The following is a 24,514-nucleotide window of genomic DNA, read 5'->3' as shown; positions in this document are numbered from 1 at the left end:
AAACAACAGAAGTCACAACTGCAGGGCAATTTACAGCTGGGTTTTACATCTTTGTTTACAATATACTGAGAATATAAGCATAGACAATGAACACTCTGTATGTAATTGTCACTTGCTCATTTGTGTGGCATGGTTGATATTGTTCACGATTTATGGAATTGTTTCAAATTCACTGCTTCTTTTTATTTGTAGCATAGTTAAGTGACCATCAACATGAAACATTAATTGTGCTTATGACTCCAAGATATTGCCATATAAATCACCTTCAAAATCATGTCTGAAAGTATTATTATAAAACCGATAGCAATTACAAGATTTTGTTATTTAAGACAATGCATCTTACCTTATAAGATATATCTTAAAGGTTTGTTCCTAGTGATTGTGTAAAACTATATTATAGTAACACATGTAAATGTTAATATATAGTTATGATTATATTAATAGTTCAGCAAATAACAAATAGTGAGAAAAGACCATTTAGCATTTCAGTTCCCACTGGAGTACCAAAGACAGCTTTGCACAAGTATCCCTGCTGGTTAAAGCAGTGTAGTAGCTCAGGGAACTGACATATAGTGTATGCTGGACAGTTTGGTTCTGCATGGTAATTGGATTTTGCTTTCCTTCTTGTAGTTGAACATTACTAATCCTTAGAATAGCATCCACTCATGCCTGTTTAGAGTTTGACCTTGATTCACCTGCTTCTCATTCAAGAAAAGGCCCTGGAAGAGTGAAAACTCACATTAATGAAACAGTATGCCTGTACTTAACCATCTTTCATTCCATAATTTATGCTGAAATTTTAGAAAATCCAAACTTCCTATCTTTCCAGTTGCCTCAGGGATAAAATAACTTGTTTCAAATGAAAGATTTTAAAGTATAGATTACAACATAGCTTTTTTGTTAGAAGCAAAGAAGAAAACATTTTCAATCCCAACCAAAAAAAAAAAACTTAATTAAGATATTTGTTGGAGGAAAATGATTACAAAGAGCAAAGTAGATTATAATGGATATTTTGAAATTCATATTCTTGGATTAATTTCTGAAGAATCAGATTATTTCTACCTCATGTTTTCAGATATGCTCATACTAAATTTAGGAAAACATTTGAAATTCTTTCCTGTTCTGAGCTCATGATTTTCACAATTAGAATGTTCTCATTTTTTATTTTCATAAACTACTATATTTATACTACCACATTTAAAATCACTCAAGTTTTCACCAACCTGTAGGGAGACATTTTGCATTAACTTGCTTTTTCCAAGGTTCGTATTATTTCCTTAGCAATTTATTTATACATAATTTCAACAATCTTTCAGTGTTCGCTCAGTATGTTCTGTTCCTTTAATAATGAGGAAACAGCATGGTATTGGAGAACAAGCACTACAGTCCCCCATCCTATGTTGCAGTGAAGTTGATTCTGATGGCAATGGCATTGTAGTCACTCCTCTGTAGGAACTCTTGTTTTAACACCATCCAGTGTTACTTTTGCTCCATCAGGATTAGCCAGTAAGCCTCCAGGGGAAATTTTTCTAATTCAAAATACTCCATTTCTGTGAAGAGAGACTTTTCATTAATATTGAACATGAAAAAAGTGGTAGCCATTTGATAGAATGTTAAACAAGATCTGATGAAGCTTAAATTTTTAAAAAAGTATAAGGCTACATGTTGTGTGATATTTTGTTTGTGTTCGAACAAATAAAGCTTGCCTGGAGATCAGAGGGAGGGAGCCACCACTAATTAACCATAGAGGTTTGGAGGTCTGTACAGAGAAAAGACAGGAAGTGACAACATGGGGCATAGACAGGAAATGATGAGGCAGCACGTAGACAGGATCTCAGCCCTTTGGGTCTGAGGATTCACAGAGGTAAGAGGCGACTGTGGCTGCTCCTTTGCTTCTCTGATCTTTCAGCTTTTACCTCGATATCTGACTCTGAGTTTTTATTGATAAGACTATTAGGATCACACTTCAGCTACATGACATCTGGCCTTAGAACAGTATTGCCTTCCTTTATGAAGAAATTATGTTGGCTGTCATATCTTCCACTGTTTCCTTCCTTCCAAATTCACACTGATCTTTATCCAAATCTTTGTTTCAATTTATAACACTATAGCTATTGCAGACCCTAAATATATACCAAATTAATCTGAAAGAATGAATGAATAAACGAAAATTTAGTGTCATTTAACAGTTGGAATTTCTTTCTATAATTACAAATCGCAATATAAATGTCTGACATATTTCTAAATCCTCATCTTGTATATTTTAGATGGTCAGAAAGATGGAAAATCATTTTAGATATTACTATAATGTAAGAGATAAATGATATACTTAAATGTTACAGTGGTCATGTGACTAATAGATTACATATTCAAATCAATATTTGGCTTATAATCCTCACAAGTAAGGAATAATGAGTGCTACATGGAAGTAGCACATATCAAGCCTTTCTGTCATCAGTCACTTTGCAATTTCAGTACTACTTAACATGTCTTCCTCACCTCACAAGAAAAGCTGTCACTGGGCAAGAAACCAATTTGTAATTCATACCAAGAATATGGAGTTTCTCTCCATGACTGATTAGTTCAGAAACTGTACCATATCACTTGGTGATGGGGTAATGTACAATCCACAGTGGAATATGCCATACTGAAAACTTTGAGGAAACTTCGATGACTGAAACTGCAGGTGACTTACCACAGTGTTTGCAAAAGCCTACCAATGGGCAGTTTCAGCTGCCTGAAATTCATGATGCAGTAATGTGATTGCTACAAGGTGCATGTCCATGCCAAAATGCTGAAGCTGCTTGCACAACATCAGGGCAAAAATCCAGATCTCCCTAAGCCTATGTCTCCCTGGCTTGCCGAAGATAGGCAAGTCGATCAGGGGCTGTGTAAGTGGAAATACAGTTATCCCAGGGCTACCAGTTTATCTCTCCCCCTTACTTTTGGGCAACAGACAGGAAGGGAAGCAGGTACTCCCAGGCTAGGAAGGAAGGACTCCTCAAGTCCTCAAAAGAGCTCCCAATGACATTACAAGAAATTTACATTTTTCACACTGCATCAGCCATCTTGTAACTTTCACTTTTTTGTTTGTGGTAAATCACAATCTGAAAGTAAATGACCCTGGCCACAATAGAACTGAAAATAATTCAAGAAAATAAACATCAACTATGTTAGCTAACAGTGCAAATCAGTGGTAGAGAGCTTGCCTAGTATGTAGAAGTCCCTGTATCTAATCCCCAGTCCTGAGAAAATAAGAACATAAAATAATAAGCAGATGGTGTGACTACTGAGAAACTTCTATTAATTACTGTGGTGATTTGAATGAGAATGGCCCCCATAGGCTCTTATGTTTGCATACTTGGTTCCAAGTTGATGGAGCTGTTTGGAAAGTATTGGTTTTGTTGTAATACATGTGTCATTAAGTGTGGGCTTTGAGGTTTCAAAAGACAACTCTGTGTATCTCTCTGTCTCTATATCTCTCTGTCTCTGTCTCTCTCACCTCATGTTGTGGACCAACATGGGATCACTCAGCTGTTCCTGCTGCCATGCCTTTCCTCTGTCATCATGGACTCTAACTCTCTGAAACTGTAAGCCCAACTAAACATGTCCTTTTTTAAAATTGCCTTGGTCATGGAATTTTGTCAGAGCAATTGAAAAGTTAAGACATCTTTCTTTATCTTCATGTTCAGATTACTTTAGGAGATGGAAATCTCTTCTAGACTTTGAAAGTACTTTTTTATAACAAGAAAACTTTACCACTTCATGTAGTCTAGTTTTGTAGAAGGACTGACTCTTAGTTAATATACAAGGGAAGACTTTGATGTCAGGTTTTTTAGTATGCATCAGCCATTTGGGGTGTTCTAATGTGCACTGAACAGTTAGTCATACTGCAAGTTTGAAAGGGACCATTGGAGTAGGTTCTAAGTTGCCTTTCCTGGATAAACAACAGCGCTGCTTATAACCCTTAGTTAAGTAGAGCTGAGTTCTGGGCTTCAAGGTTATGGGAGATCTCTGGGATTGTTACTTGGTCATATAAGACAAATAGAAATAGAAGCATGCTGCAGACAAGTATAGGATTGGACTTGCCTCTTAGCATATATTTTTGGTTGTAAGCCTAACCTTTAATGGCTGAGCCATCTCTCCAGCCCGCCTCTTAGCATATATATAGTATGTTCTTTGTATACAATGGGATATGCTTTGATAATTTCCACTGAGCTTCTGGGTTGAATTATATCAAAGGGTCCATCTGGTAATCATTGGTTTTCAGTAGCTTTCCCCTAAAGGTTTTTCAAAGTCAGTGAACTATCTTATAAGGAAGGCAAGTAATTAGAGCCCAGAAGACTCATGGACTACGTTTCCTCCAGTAGAATATTACTATTGAGTCTTTTTTTTTTTTTTTGGTCTTTCAAGACAGGGTTTCTCTGTGTAGCTTTGGGGCCTATCCTGGCACTCGCTCTGGAGACCAGGCTGGCCTGGAACTCATAGAGATCCTCCTGCCTCTGCCTCCTGAGTACTGTACTATTGGGTCTTTAGGATGAACTACTTGTATTAATTTTACTGCAAAGCCAGTACCAAAATCCAAATGCCATTCATTGTGACTCCTGCTCTTATTCTTTGTTACTGACTCCAGACAATCTAACACTTCTGTTACTTTCATAGTTCCAATGGGATGAGGCAGAAGTATTTTGCAAGAAGTCCCAAAATGCCAGGGAACATGAACACATACCTTTAACTCAGCTTCCCATTATAGAAACTCCAGATCTAGAATTCTGTATGGTCCAATGCCAGTTTGAAGAAGGGAGGGAAATGGAACTAATCATCTTATGTTCTATTTCAAATCAGCAGTCTAAAGGAATGACTCGGCCTCACTCCCGAATTCTAGGGTAATTAGGCTGTTATTTTTCCCCATGGAAATCTGCTAGCTAATTTTCTATGAGACAGAGAGAAAATTGAAGAACTCCCACATCACAACCTTGTTGGTGTTGTTTTACTATAACTATTTTAAGATAAATATTTAAATTGTGTCTAATAATGGTATAAATTAGAAAACATTTGTTTGCCTATTATAAATGAACTGTTTCTATTATAATAAAAGCACTGGTAAATTTTTCAAGGCTCAAGTATTCACAGAAATACTTCATAAGAATTATGATGTAGATAAGAACAGGTGGCAATAGTCAAATTTCCCATCTGCAGATAGTAAAATCACCTACAGGTTGGCTTTTGCAAGTATTATAGCCAATATGTGGAAATCTATCCATTCACAATTCTTGCCAGATGGACCCTGACCAAATTCAAAGAGCCACATAGGACCAATGTTCTTTTGGATGCTTTTTTTAAAGTTTAAAGCAGATGACCATGTCATTTGCACAGAGAAACCGGAGCTGTGAGCAGTCTTTGAGCAGAATTTACTTAGTGACTGGGAAAGGGGAACAGTTAATGACATCAGAGCGCCTAGATTCTAATAGTCAAAATTCTCTGCAGATGTGGCCCAGTAAGAGGTAAAGATAAGATTGGCCATTATGTATTTATAAATGGAATAGAGAATTTCTGCTCTCCCCCAGAAAACAAATCAAGCAATTTCCAGACATGCATAATTAAGCATTATTATTCTCTCATTGTGACTTGGATTGTTTTATATTATTATCACTCACTGTTTAGAGTTGTGTAATAAGCTAGCTAGATGATTTACATTTTGTTTTGGTATCTTTATGTCTTTGGGCTGCTTCAAATAAAAGAGCTTCTATGTTCACACACAGGAAAATAATTATAATACACATATCAATACTGTGTATCTGTAGCACTGTGCATTGATACTAGTGTTGGCACACACATTCACTGTAGATTTTATAATCAAAAAAGTACTGTAGTACTTATCTACTTCTTCCCAGATGGTTAAGATGGAAGTTTGATTTTATATTCTAATAATGAAAGGGAAAAGAGATTAATTACAGAAGAGAGAGAAGGACCTCGAACAGTAAAAGGAAAGAGAAGCAGTTTATTAAAAGAGATATTCTGTAAACTTAATTAAATCCCCTCAAAATTCATATGCTGAGGCCCCAATGCTGGAGACCTCAGAGTGTGATTACAGTTGGAGACAGGGCTTTTGAATAAGTAATTAAGTCAAATGAGGCCATTAGGATGGGTCCTAATCCAGTCTGATTTATAAGAAGATATTAGTTGCTACCCTTCTGAGTTCTTAATTGGAACTGAAGAAGAACAGATTAATGAGAGAATAAACAGAAATGAGTGTGTGTGTGTGTGTGTGTGCGTGTGTGTGTGTGTGTGTGTGTGTGTGTGGAGAGAGAGAGAGAGAGAGAGAGAGAGAGAGAGAGAGAGAGACTCCCACATATGCATGCTACTTACATAGAAAAATGAGTAAATCTCAAAGAGGTAATTAGAATTAGTTTACGTATCTTCTTCTGAGGTGAAGGAAGAAGGGTATTGGGGAAACCAATGATGGGAAGTGACCAGGAAACTCAATGGTAAACAGAGCTATCAATCACTACCTCCTCTTGTTAATTAATATATTTCATCATATTTTAGGGCTCATTCCATACAGGCATAAAAGATTGTCAATGCCCTTGTTATATTTTGTTGTATACATTGTGTTGATAAATTTTAGTTTCCAATTAAGTCCAATTGTGAAATTTTGATCAGTTTTGTGTTTTTCTATATGTAGACAGTTTGTTTTACTTTCTTTCATTTTGATTTCAATTCTCTCTCTCTTTCTTGCTTACTTCCACCCCCCTTTATTTCATACTAGTTAATGGATAGTCTATAGAAAACTGTTCTTTCTATCTGAGTCTCAGATTCCAGTCAGATTTAAAGTTTTTTTTTCTATGACAATTACTGCTTTACTCTGCTTGGTTCAAAAGAACTAAAGTGCCTTTGAGAACAATGGAGTCTTTTCCAACTCTTGGAAAGCCTGGCTTTTGGAACTAGGATCATGAAAAACTGAATGTCATCAAAAACACCCCCAAGACTATGGTTTTTGGGCTTTTGACTCACAAATTTGTAAAACAAAATCCAAGAACTGTAGAGGATGAACTTCTGAATATTACAAATGCATAGGTGAGAACTAGAAAGAGAAGAAGAGAGAGAGACACAGACAGAACAGAGCTCTAGTATAGCAGGAGGAGTTTCCAGAAACTAAAACACCATTGAGTAATAGTCTTGGGTCTTTTTTTAATGACTTAGAGCAGAAAGAGGTATGGAGAGGGAGACAATCTTGTCAGTCCAATTGGCCCAGCATTAGGTGGCCAGGTGCCTCCTATCAGTTTCTGTAACATCTCACATAAAGTTTCTGTTCATTTAGGAGAAAAGATAACAAGGAAGTCGAAATCAAAATCTCTTCTGGTGTTCCAGGTCTCCATCAAAGACATTCTCAGAACATCTGCTTTATGCTCCTGGCCTACCTTTTTACTCCTGGCTCCTGTTCTCATCAAGGTGATGAGCCCCAGGGTTAAGTGTGTTAGGGCCTGTCTGTGCCACAGGGTGTCTTAGATGATTTGCCCTCACAACCATTGAGACATGATTCTTGTTTGGGACTAGAGCAAAGGTAATACCAAGAAAGGCATTTCATATTTTTCATCTTTTCAGTGACATATCTCTTTTCTATTAATATATATTTTTAAAGTATTATGACAAAAATGTAGTATAAGATATGCTCTTAATATATTTTAATTATATAATACTACATTGCTATTTAAGAGTAGAATAAAATACAATGATCTATAGAACTTTGTATTTGCTGAATGTTAGTCAGTTCCCTTTCTATCTTTGAAAGCACCACTCTATTTTATTTCTATAAATGACTATATGAAATACCTCATAAAAGGGAGATCATATAGAATTTCTCTCTGTACGACTTAATTCACTTAGCACACAGTCTCCCTGTTTATCCAACCTATTACAACCTATATTGAGAGTGGGGACCTCAATATATCATCGTGACAGTCACAACAAAAAGCTTGAGGTCTCAGGATTGCTTAAGTCAAATGAGTTATTACAGACGCTGGCTAGTAAAAGAAGGCCCAGGTTCTAGGATGAGTTTTGACAACTTTTGACAACAAATCTAACTTGCATTGAAAAGTTTAAAAGGCCAAGAGCTAAGAGGATTTTCATTACACTTTTAGGAGAGACAGCCTAAGTTACAGTCATTGAGCCTGCATTGGTTACAAATAATAAGGAAGAAATAACAGTCAGCAGAGAAAGCCCATAGACACAAGAGCCACAGACAAGAAGTACTTGATGGTTCTGGACTGTTATCAACAGCCTGGAAACTGGACATACACAACATAGTAGCTCCAAATATAAGAGCTTAAGTCAAATTTACATTCGGGAATGGGAACACATCCACATTTCATGACAGCTGCTGGTTGATTCACCTTGCTCCTTTTTGCACTCAATTCTCTGACACCTGGAATTAAATTTAGAGCATCCTGTAATTTTTCTGTTATCATGACTCGAGTAGTTTCCTTCATTTGAGCAAAGGACCACCAATGGAGTCGTAGGCCAGAAACCTGGTGCTGGTGTCCCAACAGACCAGATTCAATTCTGTATTGCCTTGGAAGTCCGTGGAGATAAAAGTGAATTGTGGGAAGTCATCAAAAGGGATTCACTTAGTATAGCCACCCTGGGAAGGAACAGGAGTCCAGCAAGCTTAGTCCTGCCTTTGAATCACTTCTAAGACCTTCAGGAATAAAAATAATAAAAGCTTGGCTGCTTTGGGGGATGAGGAGCAAGTATACTATAAACTGTCTGAAGGGAACTTCAGTTGTGTTTTGATGGTCCTGCTGGCTCTGGGAAAATTCTTGCTCCGACAAGTTCAGGTCTATCCCTACTAGGACAGAATTGCTCATGTTTATGAGGTCAACTTGTATGCCCATTGTGAAGTCATTGCTCCTGATGGGTAGACAGCCTCAGTTCTAACAGGGTGGCTCACTATTCTTGGAATCTTGACATTGTCAGGTGTACTTGCTCTTATCATGCTTACTCAGCCTTGAGGAGAGATGAGTGTGGTTAGGTAATTAGTACTGATTAAACTTGTATCACTGATGTTTAGACAGAAACTACTTAAATGATTATCATGTCTGTGTACAGAGTTGAGCAAGAATCTGTTGCAAACATTTCAGTTGTCAATGCAGATGGCAAGCCAGGTGGTGGTGGCACCTGTCTTTAATCCCAGCACTCAGGAGGCAGATGCAGTTGGATCTCAGTGAGTTCGAGGCCAGCCTGGTCTACAAAGTAAGTTCCAGGACAAACAGGAATGTTAAACAGAGAAACCCTGTCTCAAATATAATAATAATAATAATAATAATAATAATAATACTAATAATAATAATAAATTTTAAAAAGCAATGCAAATAGCTGGAGACTCAAGTGAAGCCAGCGCATGTAGCAAGCCACCTCTAACCCTTTTGTAAGTGTGGCTACAGTGCAGCATAAGCCTTTCCCAGATGCTTTGTTTTATTTATTATTAAATATTTTATGTTTTTCCTTTTAATGGCCTGGGTTCCATTACACATAAAACTGTTTTCCTCCAACTTCTGCTCATTTGCAGTTTGGTTTTTGACTTTCTGATTCAAGGTTAGCTTCAGTTCGTTTGCAGTCTGCAGATGTTTGTTTACAGTGTTAGGTGTTGCTGTGGTCATGAGATTGCTCTGCTTTATAATAATTCCGGGAGGGTTTTGTTTTGTTTTGTTTTGTTTTCAGATGAAATATTTGAATGCTCATACCCAACGTTTTTCTTTGTTTGAAGCTATATAAAGATGACTTCTGCCTCTGCATTTGATAATGTTCTCTGAACAGCTGACAGTCTTTTACTTTAAGAAGACTTTTTCCATTAGTGTAGCAGATAACACTTCCTTTATTAGCCAGGCTTTTGGATAGGTGTGATTCTGTGTTCTCAGGATTCCTTTTTTTCTTTTTGCCTTATAAGATCTTAAATTTTTCTCCTTGACTCCTTTTCCCTTGCCTGGATGAACCATGTTAATCATCTGTCTCCCTCTCTCTGAAAGCATTACCCTGTAAAAATCTCCCTCATGCATCTCGCTTGTGCATTCACGTTTCCTTCCTGCAGTTACAATTTTTTCCATCTGAGCTCATCCTCAGTGTCTCACATTCTGAACTGACTTTCTTTGTCAGGACTTTTAATGCTTTATCTTTTCCCTATTTCATCACAGAGTCATCACATCTCTGTGCTCTGAAAGAGAAATGTCCCCTCTAAATGTGTGTATTTGAATAGCTGGTTCCCAGTTTGTAGTGCTGTTTGGAGAAGTAATCTTTAGAAACTGAATATTTGCTGGAGAAAGTCCATCACTGGGGGCAGACTACAGAAGTTCATAGCCTTACCCCACTTCTAGTTTGTGCTCTGATCCCGTGTGTGAACAGAAGTGACTTCCACCAGCTTAGCACTCTGGGCACCTGCTGACATGCCTCCCCTGCCTCTATGGACTTTCCCTCTAGAACCAAAAACCAAGAAATAAAATCTTCCTTCAACAAGCAGCTGTTGGTCACAGTGTATGATCATAGCAACAAAAAGAAATGACTAATACAGAAATTATTACTAGAGTTCAAGATGTTGATGTACACAGTTTGACTGTGGTGTGTGTGTGTGTGTGTGTGTGTGTGTGTGTGTGTGTGTGTGTGTGTGTGTGTTTTAGATGAATGAAGAAGACTTCAGAACTTTGAACTAGAAAAGACATTGAATGCTGTAGTCAGAGAATAACTGACCATTCTAGTAGGATTATGGAAGATAGAGGTGCTAAAAGTATGTGGACTATGGAAGCCTGGCTCAGTAGGTTTCAGAGGGAAATAAAGACTGTATTTGAAAATAGGCTAGATGCCATTCATATGACATCTAGGCAAAGAATATGACTGTTTATGTCCATTCCTGAGAATTTATTTGAAGCTAAATTAAGCGGCAAGAAACTCCTTCTTCCCCCTTTGGATTGGTAGTGTGTATTCTTTATTATTGGATATAAGAAATATATAATTTGAGTTTTGGTTTTTTTGTTTTGTTTTGTTTTAATTCCCAAAGCATCACAGTTAAGAGATTACCTTCAGTCTCCAAAGGGACTTTGTACTTTGAACAGTGTTAAGATTATTTGGGGATTTCTAATTTAGAATATATGCATTTTCAAATCATAAGATACTGATGAGTCTTTCAGGACCAAGGGACCAAATGTGGTGAAATGAAAGAAGAAGAAGGAAGAAGAAGAAGAAGAAGAAGAAGAAGAAGAAGAAGAAGAAGAAGAAGAAGAAGAAGAAGAAGAAGAAGACGGCTCCCACTGGCCCATATATCCGTGTATTTGAACACTTGGCCCCCAGGTGGTGGTAAAGTTTAGGGAAGTTGAGGAATTTTTAGGACAGAGAGGCTTGCTGAGGGAAATGCTTCACTAGAGATGGGTTTTGAAAGTTTATAGCCTTTGCCCCACTTCCAGTTTGCTCTCTTAGTTTTCTGGTGACAAAATGTGATCAGCCATCTTCCTTCTTAGGCCACTTGCTGCTGTGCCTACCCCACCACTAGGAACTTTTGCTCTGGAAGCAAATGCCAAATTAATCCTTTTCTTTCTTTACTATTTTCTTTCTTTCTTTCTTTCTTTCTTTCTTTCTTTCTTTCTTTCTTTCTTTCTGTCTGTCTATATGTTTTTGGTTATTTCTGTCTGTATGTCTGTCTTTGTTTTGTTTCCCTTCCTACTTTCCTTTGGTCCATTTACTTGGGTGGTTATGATACCTTTGTGATATATTTTGGAATTAAAAAGTGTAATTCTCTCCAGTTTGCTTTTCTTGTACAACAATGCCTGACTATTCATGATGTTTCATGATTTCAATACATTTTAGGATTTTTTCTATTTCTGTAAGGAATGCCATTGACATTTGTTAGGGAACATATTGAATTGTAGACCACTTTTTGTGGAAGGAACATTCTAATAATGTTAAATCTTCGAGTCCATGAAGTTGAAATGTTTTTCCTTTTCCCTATGTCTGCTTTCTGTTTCTTGATGGTTTGAAGGTCAAATATTAAGAAGCATTTTAGCTGAACTGGGCATTGGTGGTGCACGCCTTTAATCCCAGCACTCAGGAGGCAGAGGCAGGCAGATCTCTGTGAGTTCAAGGCCAGCCTGGTCTCCAGAGCGAGTGCCAGGATAGGCTACAAAGCTACACAGAGAAACCCTGTCTCAAAAAAACAAAAAAAGAAACATTTTAGCACATTAGTTAGGTTTATTCCCAAATAGTTTGTATGCTGTTGTTAAAATTATACATCCATATAAATAATAGTTAACATTAATTTTATACAATGAAAAATAAGTGAAGAATGTTTTAAACCCTGTTCTCTGCCCTATAGTTATTCACAACAATTTCATTGGAAACATTGGGAATGTAATTAAACAAATTTATCTACCCTTTGAAGTACATGTCTAACCAATTAAATTACCATTATGTGACTAAGACAACAGTAGTCCTCTCAAACATTTTTACATTTTCCCATTGCTTTAAGTTCTCTAGTTGAGAGACATTTTAAAAAATACCATTCTCTCTTAAATCTACCATACTATTGTCTGGTTGATGCTAACTGGTCAGTTTTCTAAGTGTGCCACTGAAAGTGTGTTCAAGTGTATTGAAGGGTGCCAAAAGACATTAACATTTGTATCCTTGTAGTTATCATTATTTTACTGAGCTATCAAATTTCCCTTCTAAGTATGAATAGAAAGCAGGGAGATGCCCTGTATCTTAGTTCCTTTTGTATTATTGTGAACACCATGTTCAAGAGAAGAAAAGCATCTAGTGGGGGCTTCCAGTTTCAAAGGATGAGTCTTTCAAAGGATGACCATCTTGGTGGGGAACATAGCATCAGGTAGGTAAGCATGGTGCTAGAGCAGTAGCTGAAGATTTATAGCTGATTGACAAGACACACGTGCACACATGAATGCGTGTGTGCACACACGCGCACACACACACACACACACACACACACACACATACACACACACACACAGGAAGGAGAGAGAACACTGGGAATGCTATGGGCTTTTGAAACCTTAAAGCCAAATCTCAGTGACACACATCTTTCAACAAAGCCATACCTCCTAATCCTTCCCAAACAGAATCACCAACTGCAGATCAAACATTCAAATATACCATCCTATGGGGCCATTCTCATTCAAACCACCAGATCACAATTCCATTTTTTAAAATAAAAATCTAAGATCAAATTTCTATAAGTCATTATATGATTGTAATTAGATATTTTTAGATTTCTGTCTTTGCTGTCAACTTAGATGGCTTAATATAGTTACATATTTCTACCAAGATGTCAAGTTTCTTATGATTTTCTATGAGATGATATATGAATTTACACATACTAAAATGAAAAGATGGTACTGAATATACTTGTCCTAGAATGAGCCTCATTGTGTTTTTCCTTCCAGTGGGGACTAGTAATCATTGTTAGGGGGAGCAGGGATAACCATTCATATCAAATGTACATGAAGGTATATGTATGTGATAGTTATAACATTCATTTCACTTAAGAATTACATTTTTGCAAGGGTGCAGGCCACACTATCAAAAAAAACCAACCAAACAAACAAACAAACAAAACAGATAGAGACTCACTGTAGAACTAGTGGCCATGACAGTCACCAGGACTCAAGCTCCTCAACTCAGGTGGAGACATCTATTAGGCAAAAGACCACACCTTCTGCCAAAACCCCAGATAGGTGGCCCACTGATGTACTTCATCCACTCTCTTAGTGCCACACAATATTATTCGTAAAGCCCACTCCCTTCCTCATCACTGGTTCCCAGCCCCCAACTTGGACAGAGACCCCCAATGAGCTAAAGAGTCTAGGAATATGAAAAGAATTATATGCTTATACCCTTTATGCATATTTCTGAGTGTATTAAGACAGATAGTAACTTTAAACCTCGGCCCTGCATTTTCCCAGACAAGGGAAAGGCAATTTAAATGAACCCATGGCTCTGTAAACATCTTGATATCAGATATGCCGCTGTAAAATCCCTAGTTCAAGTCTATAGACACCAAACTGTCAGAAACACACTAAATCCCATATGTACTCTCTCCCCTGTGTATAACATTTGGCTGTAAAAAAGATGCTTATAGTCCCTTCTCAGGGTTATAGAGTTAAATAATTCTCTGTACCCTAACTATTTAGAAGTTTTTGTTCCCTGCAATGTTTTTATTAAAGTCACTCTGGTTAATAGATGTTCATGGTCAGTTACCCATTATTTGCACAATTTCAGGATCCAACAGGAGCAGAGGTCATACTGGCTGCCAGAAATCCAGGCAACAAAGACCAAAAGACCAAAGAGAAAACAGAAACCAAACCAAGGAACAAAACACCTATCCAACAATGAAAAACTTAGAAATCATCACCTAGACTTAATCACTCCAAACTCAGATTCTCAGATATCAGTAAGAATACCATCAACAACATGCAGAGCAATACATCACCACCAGAGCCCAACTATCCTACTACAGCCAGCCCTGACTATAACACGAGAAAATGACTTTAAACCAACTTTATGAAGATGATAAAGGTCCTTAAAGATGAAATTAATAAATCCCTTAAAGGAATCCAGGAAAGGGCTGGGTAGTGGTAGCCTACACCTTTAATCCAAGCACTAGGGAGGCAGAGGCCAGCCTGGTCTACAAAGTGAGTTCCAGGACAGCCAAAGCTGTTATACAGAGAAACCCTGTCTCAAAAACTAAATCCAGGAAAAAACAAATAATTGAAGGAAATGAATAAATCTCTCAAGAAAGACAAGAAAACACAAACTAATAATTGGAAAAAATGAATAAATCCTTTAAAGGAAGCCAAGAAATCTAATAAAAATAATCAATCAGGAAAAAGAAATGAATAAAACTGTTCAAGGCCTGAAAACAGAAATAGAATCAATACAGAAAACACAACTGGTGGAATTCTGAAAATGGAAAGGGAAGGTAAGTGCCCAGGAAATACAGATGCAAGCATCCCCAACAGAATACAAGAGATGGAGGAAAGAATCTCAGGCATGGAAGAAATGATAGGAGAAATAGATACATCAGTAAAATAAATGTTATATCTAAATAATTCTTGACACAACACATCCAGGAAACCTGAGATATTATGAAAAGATCAAACATAAGAATAATAAAAGAAGAAGGAAAAGAAGGAGTCCAGAATATTTTCTGGGCCCAAAGATCCAGGAAATATTTTCAACAAGATCACAGAAGAAAATTTTCCTAACCTAAAGAAGGAGATGCCTATAAAAGTACAAGAATCTCACTGAACACCAAATAGAGTCAACCAGAAAAGTCCCCTTATCACATAATAATAACACTAAAAATACAGAACAAAGAAATAATATTAAAAGCTGAAAAGGCAAAAAGCCATGAAACATAATAGCAGATCTGTTAAAATTACACCTAACTTCTCAATTGAGACTCTAAAAGCCATATGGGCCTGGACTGATGTCTTACAGACTGTAAAATACAGTTGACAACACAGACTACTACATCATCAAAACTTTCAATCACTACAGATGGATAAAACAAGTTATTCCATGACAAAGCTAAATTTAAACAAATCCAGCCCTACAGAAGTTACAAAAAGAAAAACTGCAGCCCAAGGTAGCTAACTACACCTATGAAAACACAGACAATAGATACTCTCACACCAGCAAAACCAAAAGAAGGGATGCACACAAACAACTCCAACAAAATAGCAGGGATTAACAACTATTGAACATTAGTATCTCTAAATATCAATGTATTCCATTCCCCAATTAAAAAGACACCAACTAACAGAATGGATGAGAAAACAGGATCCATGCTTCTGCTGTATACAAGAAACAACACACCTCAACATTAAAGATAGACAATACCTCTAAGTAAAGGGTTGGAAAAAGATTTTCCAAGCAAACAGAACCAAGAAGCAAGCTGGTGCCGCTACTTTAACAAACTAGACTTCAAACTAAAATTAATCAAAAGAAATAGAGGACACTTCATATTCATCAAATATTGTATCCTTTAAACAACTCCATCTTATACAAAGCTGAGATATTTAATACTTCATTACCTTTTTTGAAAACTATTCAGATGTTAGCTGTTTATAAACTACAAGTAAATAGGAGATGTTTCAGTCATTTTATTCCAATAAAAAAGCAGAAAATAAATTTACATTTGTATAGTCATATTGTAATGCTTAATTTCTCAGTCATACATATGATGATAATATAAAACGATGAATTTAGCAACCAATACTCTTTCTGGGACTTGGCTTGTATTCAAATATTTGTGGGTTTGTTATGTTTTTGCTTTACATTCACCACAAAATAAATCAAGACTCAGAAACAACACTATAAAAGAGAGAAAAAACCACAAAGATTTTCTTTATCTCTTGAATTCTGGATAAGTCTTGGGAACTGAAGCATAAGGACAAGGATGGATTACAGAGAAGTGAAATCACTACCACAACAGTGCTCAGGGAATTGAGAATGGAGGGGAGTTTTTCTTTACAGACACTTTGCAAGTTGTTAGTTCTTTGAGATGTGCAGCATTCAGTCAGTTTTTTATGTGCTTGTATATGCATAAAATTTTGTAAAAGCAGAAGCGTATGTGCATGCTTCAAAAAGTATTAAAAGAAAAATCATTCTTCCAATAAATGAATGACAAATTTTAGTGTGAATCAGCATCATGAAAAAAGAACAATACATTTAGGGGGTCTTTTAGCTTCAATGATTTTTGCAGAATCATGACTTAATGATACCAAAACAATTGTATCAAGACTGATAAAGAACAGATCTGGCAATTTTCTAGTAATGTCTGGTGAAGGGAAGGCTATAGAGGAATATATTCAGTACTTTCAATAAGAAAAAGGCAACTTTGACTCATGCAATTCAATAAGTAAAAGCATATTCTTTTGGCCATGAATAGAATTAGTTTGCTAGGTCTAAACATAGCTAGAATCTACATATTGAGGATTATAATCTTTAGAGAATAAGGTGCCAAATGATCAATCATGTCTACAAATGCAAGATGCTATATCTTATTTTTATCTAAGATACAAGAAAACCTTTCAGGTCAGTATAGCAGCATAATGAAGAAGTCTAAGTCATCCTCAATAGATAGGTTTTACAATCTGCAGAAATGGGTGCCACAAAAGAAGAACTCCAGAAGCACTTTCTTAAGTGGAATGTAGTGTAAAAGATCATTTGTTAGGGATCAACATATATAAACATATGTATAAAGAGATAAGGGAACACTAAGTTGAGTGAATTAAAATGCAATGTATGGCTGGACGGTGGTGGCACATCCCAGCACTTAGGAGGTAGAGGCAGGCAGATCTCTATGAGTTCAAAAGCAGCCTGGTCTACAAGAGCTACTTCCAGGACAGCCTCCAAAGCCACAGAGAAACCCTGTCTTGAAAAACCAATAATAATAATAATAATAATAATAATAATAATAATAATAATAATAATAAATGTATGTTCCACAAAGCCTTGAAATTTCCATCCAGTTCCAGAGCACATACAGCTGTCAAAGAATCATCTACCAGGCAAAAATCTCTGCATTTTGATACTCTGTCTTTGTCAAGGAAGATGAGTCATCCAGACTGTATGGACAGTCAGAGGTCTTTCCTGGCTGCACAGCCTGTACCAGAGCAGCAAGTTTCATTTGGACAAAGCACCTGACCATGTTAACTTGAAGTCTGCCACAGCTAAGAGTCATCTCTTAAGGGAATTTTTGTCCTCAGATATCCAAGACCTGTGTGAAGATAATTTTCTTTCTTTCATTTTGGAAATAAAAAGGAAATTTTTCCCTATGATTTTTCTTTCCAAACTGATGACAAATGAATTGAATCAAATGAGGCTTATAAAGATGAAGCATTGACAAGAGAAATCATATACAGAAAAGATAGCTATAAATACCAAGAAGCATTTGGTTTTTTTAATCTAAGGTGCAAAATCCTCAAAATGCAGTGCAAAGAAATCATTAAAGGAGCAAAACATTATTCCAAGTAGTTTGCTAAGCAATACCAATGTAAAATGTCTGCATTAACAGCAACAAATGCTATTAGTGTCACAGAATTTCATTCTTTGGTATAGCACAGGGAAAGAAAAACAGGTGACAGAAAGATTAATAATAGATTGCCCTTGTCATGACCAAGAGTTCATAAGCTAGGGCAGGAGAGAGACATGCTAACTGATTATGGCAATAAAATGCCTCATGCTCATCTGGAAATACTCACGATGAGAAATCACCTCAGCCACCCCAGCACAGAGGAAAGAGCAGAAAAGACTTGAAAAGAAAGGCTCTCCCATCACCCAGAATTCCAGTGTCTATCATCTGTTGGCAGATAAGCATATGGAGGCTAATGTTTTGTTAAAAACCAAGAAAATAATCTAGAGAATTCTAATGCTTGTGTGTAAATATTGGCAGTGTAAAAAAGAGTTCTACTCATCCTCACATATGGAAGCCCACATCTGGCCATCTGAAAAGAGAATGAAATCATCCCAAGACTCACATCAAACATATTCAATTCGGTGTTAAATGGCAGCTTAGCCAATAACACCAAAAAGATACCAGTAAACAGAGTGAATGCAAGTGAGTAGGGGTATGCATACTCCCTCACAAATACGTAGAGGAAAAAGGAGGGAGGAAAAAATAAAAAATCAGAGAGAGAGAGAGATAGATAGAAAGAGAGAGAGAGCCCTATAAACAACATTGGGAGGCCTGCTCTTTTCTGAAGGGGAAGAATCAGAGCAAAGCGGATCTGGGGGAGAAGGGAGCTGGGAACAGATGGAAAGGAGAGGAGGAAAAGGAGGCTGCAATTGGCATGTATTGTATGAGAGAAGAATAAAGAAAATAAAATATGAATAAACAAGATTAAGCCAGTAGTATATGAGTATACAAGACAATGGCCAAGGCCAAACAGAAACCAACTACAAGAGAAACAGAAAAATGGAGTATAATTAATATGCTTCACAAATATTTGAGAAAATATTACTTTCATAAATCAAAAAACAGGATCCTAAGGAGAGGGTAAAATCATAAAATAAAAATCTGAGGAGAATAAAAGAATAACACCTAAAATTTAAAATGTCTCATATGGCAAGAGGAAACATAAGGCAATCTCCTAGAACATAGATCAAAAAGACAGAGATAGACAATGTGAGAAAAAAAAATGCCTGTAGGTTTAATTCAGGGAGTTCAGCATTTATCTTAAAGGAATTCCATAGCAAGAAAATGGATACAATATATTTTCGTAGAAAAAAGGATCATTTCCCAGCAGTAACAAAAGACAAGGCTTCAGAAGAAAATGGACTACAAAAAAAGAACAAACTCAGACACTTCCTTATAAAATTTCAGGTAGTATCAAGAATGAAGAATGTGTTTTTAATAATATCTTCAAAGTAAGGGCACTGAAACTGGTGTCCAGTCCCTTCTCCCTCCACCTCCCTGACCACTCCTGAGTCCTTCCCCTGCCCAAGGTACCCATTATCCCAGAATCTTTCTGGGCTAGTGGCTGCAGAGAGCAAACCCTACTGCATGGAGTTTACCCGCCCAGACTGGAAGTAAACCCAAGGGTCTGGAAATACCTCTCTCTTCCTTCTCCCTCCACCTCCCTGATATCTCCTGAGCCCTACTCCTCCCCAAGGTCCCCATCACCCCAGGAGCTCTCTGGGCCTGCAGCTGCAGAGAGCAAACCCCACTGTATAGAGTGGACCCGCCCAAACAGGAAGGACCTCCTTGAGTCTGGAAATACCTCACTCTCCCTTCTCCCTCTGCCGCCCCAAACTCTCCTGAGTGAGGAGACTACCAGGAGAGGCAAGACCATCCATATCTACAGACATTGAAGTCTTGGCCCCCACACAACACCAGGTGACAAGAGGTGATAGAAAGACCACACCTGCACCCACTGGAAGAAGAGATGGGAAAAAGGCAGAATAAGAACACACTAAACAGAAAGACCAATATGACACCACCAGAATTTAGGGACTCCACACCAGCAAGATCTGAAAAGCACAACACAGAGGAAGAAGAAGAGACAGACCTAAAAATCTACTTCATGAAGATGTCTGAGACCCTTAAAGAGGAAACAAGAAAACCTCTTAAAGAAATAGAAGAAAAAACAAACAAAAAAATTCAAGAAATAAATAATTCTCTTAAAGAATCTAAAGCAAAAACAATCAAACAAGTGAAGGAAGCACTGGAAACAGTTCAAGGCATGAAAGCTGAAATAGAAACAATAAAGAAAACAGAATGATGGGATGCTGGAAATACAAAAGCTGGATAAACGATCAGGATCTAAGGATGGATGACCAAGGAAAATCTTAAGTCCAACAAATCTCTAACTCAAAATGTCCAGAGATAAGGGACACCATGAAAAGGCCGAATCTAAGAATAATAGGTATAGAAGAAGGTGAAGAAATACAGCTCAAAGGTACAGAAAACATATTCAACAGAATCATAGAAGAAAACTTCCCCACCCTACAGAAGGATATGCCTATTAAAGTAAAGAAGCTTACAGAACACCAAATAGACTGGACCACAAAAAGAACTCCCCTCGCCACATAATAAAAAAAAAATACCAAAATTACAGAATAAAGAGAAAATATTAAGAGCAGCAAAGGAAAAAGGTCAAGTAACATATAAAGGCAGACCTATCAGAATCACACCTGACTTCTCAATGGAAACTTTGAAAGCCAGAAGGTCCTGGACAGATGTTCTACAAACACTAAGGGAACATGGATGCCAACCCAGACTACCATACCCAGAACAGCTTTCAATCACTATAGATGGAGAAAACAAGATATTCCATGACAAAACCAGATTTAAACAATACTTATCCACAAATCCAGCACTACAGAAAGTCCTAGAGGGAAGACTCCAACCCAACGAAGATAACTACACTCACAAAAATCATAGGTAATAGATAATCCAACTTTACCAAACAGGAAAAGAAACAAGAGAACAAAATCTACACACAATGACAACACCAACAGCAAATGCAAAACAAACAAGAACCAACAATCAATGGACATTAATATCACTCAATGTCAATGGTCTTAACTTGTCTATAAAATGATACAGGTTAAAAGAATGGATACCAAGACAGAATCCAACTTTCTGCTCTATACAAGAAATACCTAAACTTCAGAGACAAGCGTTACTTCAAAGTAAAGAGTTGGGAAAAGATTTTCCAATCAAATGAACCCAAGAAACAAGCTGGTGTAGCAATCCTACTATAGAACAAATTAGACTTTAAACTAAAATCAATCAAAAGAGATGACGGGTATTTCATACTCATACAGTAAAAGTCCATCAAGATGAAATCTCAAACCTAAACATCTATGCCCCAAATACGAAGGCACCCACATTTGTAAAAGAAACATTACTAAAGCTCAAACCACACATAAAACCACACACACTTATAGTAGGACACTTCAACACCCCTCTTTCACCACTAGACAGGAGCACCAGAAAGAAACTTAACAAAGAAACAAAGGATCTAACAGAAGTTATGACACAATTGAGATTAACAGACATCTATAGAACATTCCATCCAAAAATGAAAAAATATACCTTCTTCTCAGCGCCACATGGAACCTTCTCAATATCTACAAGCAACATAACATATCTTGGGGTAACACTAACCAAAAAAGTGAAAGACCTGTAGAGTAAGAACTTTGAGTCCTTAAAGAAAGAAATTAAAGAAGATACCAGAAAATGGAATAATCTCCCATGCTCTTGGATAGGTAGAATCAACAGAGTAAAAATGCAATCTTGCCAAAAGTAATCTACAGATTCAACACAATCCTCATCAAAATCCCAACACAGTTCTTCACAAACCTTGAAAGAACAATACTCAACTTTATATGGAAAAACAAAAAAGTACTGATGAAGTCCTGGAGAGATTGTTTACACAAAACTGAACAGGCACTTCAGGATTTCTCTCGAATCCAGGGCAAATTCGAGAGAAAATGGAATTTTGTATGTGTGGTTACTGGGTCCTTTTTTTAAACTTTCTGTTCTTTCATTTTCACTTGTTTTAGTTGTCATATCAAGCATTTAGATTTTGATTTAGCTTGTTTTTTTTGTTTTGTTTTATTTTTGTTGTTTTGTTTTGTTTTTGTTTTTTTATACATGCTGGTCTATAACTGGCTAAGAATGACCTTGAACTCCTGATTCTCTTTTTGCCCATTCCCAAGGGCTAGCATTACAGAATTACAACACCATGTCTAAGATTTGGGCTGTTACTTCTTTTTGTGAAATACTCATTTTTGCTATTTAAAATGTTTCTGTCATATTTGTATTGCACACAAAATGAGGTAACTTGGGAAGGATTTACTAAAATTAGGAACAAAATCTAGAGGTTGAGTTGGGAACAGAGAGGCCCAGAGAACTGCAGGAATGTTAAGAAAATGTCATAGTCACTTTTCTACTGCTATGATGAGATACCATGAACACGGTAGCTTATAGAACAAAGTATTTAATGGGAGCTTACAGTTCCAGAAAATAAGTGAGATGGAAAGTAGAACTGCTTATCAAAACCAGGAAGATAAGAAACTCATTCAGAACAGCCCATTCTGAAACAAGCAGTCATCTGTGTGTAAGAGACAAAACAGCCCTGAGGCAGACTAACCATACCTCCCACTTCAACTTCTATTTCCCAGTAGAACTTTTGCCAACAGAAAACCTAACTGGAAGTCAGAGAACAGAGAGACTCAGAAACAGTATCAGCTTCCCAAGGAAAGAACGGGATTGGGAACTGCTAGAGAAATGTTTAACTCAATTGTTATGTTCTATTTCCTTTGCTTTTCAACACATACGATGACCTGTGCACTTATCTTAGAACATTCACATATAATGGGGCATGATGGCACACCTAATCTCAGCACTCAGAAGGCTAGGGCAAGAAAGTCATTAGTTCCAGGCTAGTCTTTAACAAAGCAGAGCCCAGAGTCAAAACAACAAACAGGATGGGAAATGGCTCAGCAGTTAAAAAAAAAAAAAAAACCCACCACAAAAACAAGAGAACTGAAGTTATATATGCATTATAACCCACCCATAATTCCAGCCTGGGAAGGTCTGGAAACAGGGCATCCTGAAACAAGCTGGCTAATGAGACTAGCCTACCTGGTAAGAAAAGCACTCTCCTTGAGCTCTGGGTTTGATTGGGAGACCTTGCATTAATGAGTATTGTGGAAAAGCCATACAGGAAGATTCCTGACATCATTCAACCTTAAACTACCACATGCTTGCTCACATATATACCCATACCCATGTACGCGCGCGAGCGCGCGCGCGCGCGCACACACACACACACACACACACACACACACACACACACACACACACAGAGAGAGAGAGAGAGAGAGAGAGAGAGAGAGAGAGAGAGAGAGAGAAAGACTGAGAGAGAGAGAGACTGAGAGAGAGAAGAGAGAAAGAGAAATAGAAGAAACAAATATATAACAAAAATGAAAAAAACAACATTTTAAAAGTCATTTTGAGTTGGGTATATAGCCAAGAGTTAAAGTACTTAACAAGCTTGAGCAAGGCCCTAGGTTCAATGCTCATCCCCGAAATAAAATAAAATATTTCATAATTTATATGTAGAATTTTTAAAACCAGGTACTGCTATAATCCATCCATTGTCAATATGAAGGAAGATTCAAAGGTTGTGTTTGGATCCCTAGTAAACAGGTGGAACATAATTTTCATTGCTTATTGGTAGATGTTTCCAGTCAGAAGAAATCAAAAGTCTGAGAATTTAAATTCCCTAGTCAGAAGTAAACTGATTTTAGGTTGTAAATATCCATTGATGCCTTGGGAATGAAAGGCAGACAAATGAAGGAGGAATAAAAGTGAAGAATCTCCAGATATTTCTCTTCTTGTGATTGAATGCTTCTGAAAAAAATAAACTGTATGAGAGATGTCCACCAAGTCTCTTCAGTCTCTTTTTAAAAAATGAATGAATGCTATCACTGTTGGCTACAAAGCAAAGCATGTAAGAAGGAACATGGGCCCCTTATTCTGTGTGTTGCCCCAGAAACAAATATCAATTGGAAATGAATCTGATGCTCTCAAAAATTTTGTTCCAAATTGTTCTGAAAATGCTGATGTATTTCTGCTGCTTTTTCTCATTAATTAAAAAAAAACAAGTTCAGCTTTAACTGATAGATTATGTAAAGTACATCATTTGTGACTATTAGCAGACTCAAAAATTAAACAAGATAGTTTTCAGTGACTTGGAAACTTCATATTGCACTTGAAACTCTGAGCTTCGTTAGGTGAAAATGCTGTGCACCCAGGGATTCTTGTTGCCAATGTTCTGCCTCAATGTTCACTACCTGCCCTTTGCAATGAAGTAAACTAAGCATTAATTTTGTATATTTGCTTTGTGACATTTTCTGCCCTCAAAATCCTTGTGATAAATTGCACAGCACAGGGGAAACAACTATAGAACAAAACAAGCACACCACATGTGATCTGCTA

The sequence above is a fragment of the Cricetulus griseus genome, chromosome 6, assembly GCF_003668045.3.
Source record: "Cricetulus griseus strain 17A/GY chromosome 6, alternate assembly CriGri-PICRH-1.0, whole genome shotgun sequence".
Classification (NCBI taxonomy): Eukaryota; Metazoa; Chordata; class Mammalia; order Rodentia; family Cricetidae; genus Cricetulus; species Cricetulus griseus.
This window is presented reverse-complemented; position numbering follows the sequence as displayed.